The sequence below is a fragment of the Botryllus schlosseri genome, chromosome 10 (genome assembly GCF_051294905.1).
Source record: "Botryllus schlosseri isolate E-star chromosome 10, Bs_hap1, whole genome shotgun sequence".
Lineage (NCBI taxonomy): Eukaryota > Metazoa > Chordata > Ascidiacea > Stolidobranchia > Styelidae > Botryllus > Botryllus schlosseri.
Window position 1 is genome coordinate 9,960,155 of NC_137245.1, and position 5,438 is coordinate 9,965,592.

A 5,438-nucleotide genomic window follows, 5' to 3' on the forward strand; every position below is an offset into this window, starting at 1 on the left:
AAACTTGAATGATCGGTATATTCAGCGATGATTTACAGATTGGTCAAACAGAACCCTATAGTTTTCAGGCATCCCGATATTGTAATACTGTACGAAGACAAGCTCATTCAATAATTCGGGTAAGGGCATGAGTGTATTGAATTGAAAGTCCGAATATCACGCTACTGGTCTCTCATTCAATAGTTTGCAACTTCATTGGCAAGTTGTCTGGCTTTCGTCAAGATTATATGTAACGTATTTAGTACTTCGCAAGAGAGAATTCTTGTTCCAGCAAAAATATTGTCTGCTATTTTGCAGCGGTGCTGGCCGTTTTAAACACGTAGTCTTTTTCCTGTATGCGACACTTTTTCTAATCGAACAAGTAATCGATTCCTACTTTCGAAGTACGGTTAAGCGGTAATCAGATCGTCACCGCAGTCACCATTGAGAATGGGTCAAATGCTAAATATCAAGCTCAAGAAATCTCTGTTCGATTTTGCGCATTTCCAGCGGTGGTCATGGCCAAGGTAAACATAGCCGGCGCTCACGTGTAAGTGTAGATTTAAGGTAGTGAATTTTCACTCAAGTAGAAGTAGAAGTAGCAATTTCCAAGTAAGTAAAAAGTTTTTTTACCTGGTTTTGCCTAGAAACTGATCACCGTCAATTAATATCGGATGAAGTTTAAAATAGTATCCAATTGAGTAATTATCGCAAGTAGGCCAAATTACTTCAGTACTCCGAAAAAGTAAAAGTACGTCGTTACTTACCACTTCTGGACATTACAATTGTAATAAGGTCTGCTTGAATCCTCGCACTTTCGAGGAAACTACTGGTTTTCAACATAGAAAATATTCACTGTTGTTCAGTGATAAATCCGGTTCAGCTCATATTATTCTCGATTTGTGTATCAGCAAGCGCTAAGCTCTTACAGCATGTACGGAAATATTCATCTACCAATATTTACTACGCCAATACCCAGGTGGCGCACATCGCAGGAATACCAAATAATGAACGGACGTCCTACATGTTATCAGCCCATATGTGACAACTGACGCCCTAAGTTTAAAAGTTTATTCACATCGGCATTTCATCTACACTTGTATAGCACATATGCGCATCAAGCCTTACACATTACCGCATCCCGTTTTATATAACGATTTCACCCACATATATCGTAGCAAACCAAGCTACTTATGATCATGTGCTTGCCTATTTTATGCGATTATTCCAATCTTTCTAGTTCAGATACAAACTTGCTCATCCCGGCTACGATATATGGTTGGTTGATAGATCCGTGTTTTCGTGCTCATAAAAGATATTGATGCAATGTTGTCCGCTACTACGTTCTCGGTAGCAGAATTTACATGGACTAGGACTAGACTCTTTGCCATGTATTTGATCGAGAAGTGTTTTTAACAGACACGATACTGTTTTCTCGGTGTGTTGCGATTGCGGCAAGTTTAGTGGCGTTACCAAAATTGGAAAGATCTGCTCCAAGAAATGCCATTGCCGAGTCATTCACTCGAAGCATTTCCTCTCCCTCTCTCTCCAACACGGTCACTGGTCGCAGTCAAACCTTTGATCGTTTCCTGATGGAAGCAGTCGAATAATGCCAAAATGTTACCTTAGAATCCATTCCTCTGTTTTCAGTGGGATGCCTCATCATCAGGCCTATACGCAGTAGGGTGGAGTGAAAAATGAAAATTTTCGAATTTCAAAAAAGTGTCTTGACATGTGGTGCCAAATAGCAAATAAATAAATTCTGTCATAATTTTGGGTTCGTACACCCTCTAGTGGTCGTGCACTTTCACCGAACGAGCCGAAAATAGCCAATTTTGCCATATCTTGATAACCGTTTACACTAGAAAGCTGGTTTTGGGCTTAAAAGATGCAGAAGCAACATGTTTTTATCTCACTTCCATAGAAATTACTCTTAAAATTGAACAGAAAAAAAGTTACAAGCAAATTACTGATTTTATAGGTAAAATTAAGCACTGAAGCAGTGGGTAGGATGTCAAAAGCGTGTATTGTTTGATCTTATGACTGAGCATCAATTACAACTACTTTTCAAAACTTCCTCAAACAAATGAAGCACCCTCCAAGTATAAATAGGGCTCGGGCATCGAATAGTGACTGCTAAAACTGCATTTACAACGGCGTTCATCGGTAGTGCGACCTCGTGATATACCATGATCAGTTTAAAACAGTGACCGTCAAGAGATTTCTTACTAACTTACAGACTATGTCATATCGAGCCTCCCGTCTACCTTGCATGTCTCATTTCACTGTTACATTTTTGTAGTGTTATTTTGATATGTAATGTATACGAATAAAGATTCTCTCTCTCTCTCTGTAGGGTTTGTATCACATGTATCACAAGGCTCCTGATTAGAAACACTAAAATTGGAATTCCGCATTCAAAACGCAAACATCAATTCTGTATTGAAAACAGAAAAATGTTGTACAGGCCGCACAAACATTAATATCATGTTTAGTATTGAAATATTTCATATGATTTTGAGACTTCAGTTTCTGTCTGATGAGGCCATATCTACGTTTGAATCCTAAAACATGGGCAGATGCTTCAGTGACCACTGTCACATGTATGTCCATGTCCACTGCCTGGTTGTGGCAAGGATGACAGCCGTAATGGTGATGATCTTAGGTTTTCCAGTTCGAGATCTGACAAGGTCTTGATTTCAGGCGGCTGTGCAATATATTGAAGCTTAAGTTGACAATTTAGTGGAAAGATGTAGCCTCGATGTTGATAATTGGAATTTGGTAGAATCTGATGCTGATGTCAATGTTGCTGTTTCTAGGTTTGGTTTCATTTATATATCCTCCTTCAAAGTCGTAAATTGGAATTTGGTGCGGTGTGGTTGATCTAGCATAGCTGTAATCTTGTTAACTATACAAGTCTTCGTACGCTTTTCTCCTCGTCACCAAGCACTCCCAGCTAAACATTTTCTGGGTGGTCAAAATAAGCATTTCTTTGTAGCATAGATAGTGCAAGAGAACGAATTCATGTATCAGGCAGCTTTGTGACACAGGAAACTATATTGTAGAAATTTTTTGTGCCATCAACAATGGAATTGTGCATTTTTATTTCAAACCATGACACAAAATAGACTTCCATGCGGAATTAAGCAAGACAGCTCAGATTTCTCGCTGATAACTCTGTCCCACATAGTACCTTGTAAAATTGGCATGTATGAGAGTCAACAATCGTGCATGAACAATCGGCCCAGCCTCTAAATATTGCAGATCTGGTTCCAATTGACGACTTAGATGGATATATAAATGAAACCAAACCTAAAAACAGCAACATTGACACCAGCATCAGATTCTTCCGAATTCCAATTATGAATATCGAGGCTACATCTTCCAAATTGTCAACTAAACATCAGACATATCGAGCAGCCGCCTGCAATCATGACCTTGTCAGATCTCGAGCTGGAAAACCTAAGATCATCACCAATATAGCTCAGTTATTCTGGCCACAACCAGGCAGTGGAAAGACATGTGACAGTGGTGACTGAAGCATCTGCCCATGTTTCAGGATTCAAAAGTAGAGATGGCCTCATCACACGAAAACGGAAGTCTCGCAAATATTTTGTTTCCAATATAGAATTGATATTTGTGTTTTGAATGTGGATCTCCAATTTTTGTGCTTTCAATCAGGAGCTTTGTGATGCATTTGATACAAACCCTACAACAGCATGTTGGTAAAAAAATCTCTTCACAGTCACTGTTTTTAGGTTATCGAAATCGCGAGGCCGCACTACCGATGAACGCCGTTTTAGGTACAGTTTTAGAAGTAATTATTGATGCGCGAGTAGCGTTGGGACCCCGGGAAATCCCGATTCCGGGATCCCGGGATTTGAATCAATCCCGATCCCCTGATTACTCCCAATGAAATCCCGGAATTTGTAACCAGCACCAACCAAGGCTTACGAAACGCCATATCACTGATTTTGGTAATAAAGCAGTGTCACAAACTCGGCTGATTGTCTAAAACAGTGGTCACAAACACGCGGACGGCGTCGGCATTTTGAATTTTCAAGTATTCGACAATATTTAATTGGAAAATATCTTATTTTGGATTTGAGAACTTAAAATTCAATCGAAAACCACTCCACAACCTGAATCACTAGGTCAAATGCCCGCTAGCTGTGAAGTCATAAAGCGACAGCTTTTACGATGACATGATGCATTTGTCATCTCGTATGATGTCTAACTGTCTATAACTCATTCTTTCGCCAAATTATGCCAAGCACAACCATATTTTTATTAAAATATTTAAAAATATTACTTTTTCTTGGCAAACGTGATTATTCCAATAGTGAATCACATTTTCACAAGGTGTATGGAATGCCAGTTTGCATGGTCCGTCAAATAAGAACTAATCGGAATTACAGAATATAACAATATTTGACGCTGCGGCCCGCTGCGTCATCAGAAACTACGAAATTGGCCTGCAAACAAATTTAAGTTTGAGACCCTGGTCTGAACGATGATACTCTTGATGCTTTCAGATTATGCGTCAATATTACAAGGAATAAATGTTGTTTTTGGAGCTTGTATGTGCATTTTACAACTTTTCTAATCCCGGGAAATCCCTGGAATGAGAAGCGAAAATCCCGGGAAATCCCGATCCCGGGATCTCAACTTTGATCCCAAATCCCAACCCTATGCGCGAGCCCTATTTATACTTAGAGGGGGCTTCATTTGTTTGAGCAAGTTTCGAAAAGTAGTTGTAATTGATGGGGTATGTTGCGCAGTCATAAGATCAATCACTACACGATTTTGACATCACACCCACTGCTTCAGTGCTTAATTTTACCTATAAAATCAGTAATTTGCTTGTAACTTTTTTTCTGTTCAATTATAAGAGTAAGTTCTATGGAAGTGAGATAGAAACATGTTGCTTCTGCATCTTTTAAGCCTAAAACCAGCTTTCTAGTGTAAGCGGTTATCAAGATATGACGAAATTGGCTATTTTCGGCTCGTTCGGTGAAAGTGCACGACCACTAGATGGAGTACGAACCCAGAATTATGACAGAATTTATTTATTTGCTATTTGGCACCACATATCAAGACACTTTTTTGAAATTCAAAAATTTCCCTTTTTCACTCCACCCTAATACGCAGGGCCGTAAATGCCGCACTCCAAACCCCGCAATTGTGTGTGTGGGGGGGGGGGGGGCTCGAAGGGGACCCAAAATTATTTCGCACATGAACATAAATTATGAAGTAATCTGTGGGAAATTTCCTACAACTTCCAAACTTTCTTCGCGCTTCGCTCGATCTTATGCAGTTTGAATGTCTGATTTCTAACATGGGTACCCTCGGCGCCACAAGAAGAACTTCGCATCAATAATAGATTTATAAATAGGCATTTCAGCGCCGACCATTACCACTCCGCGACACATCAAGACTTCTGAAGTTTCGGCCAACAT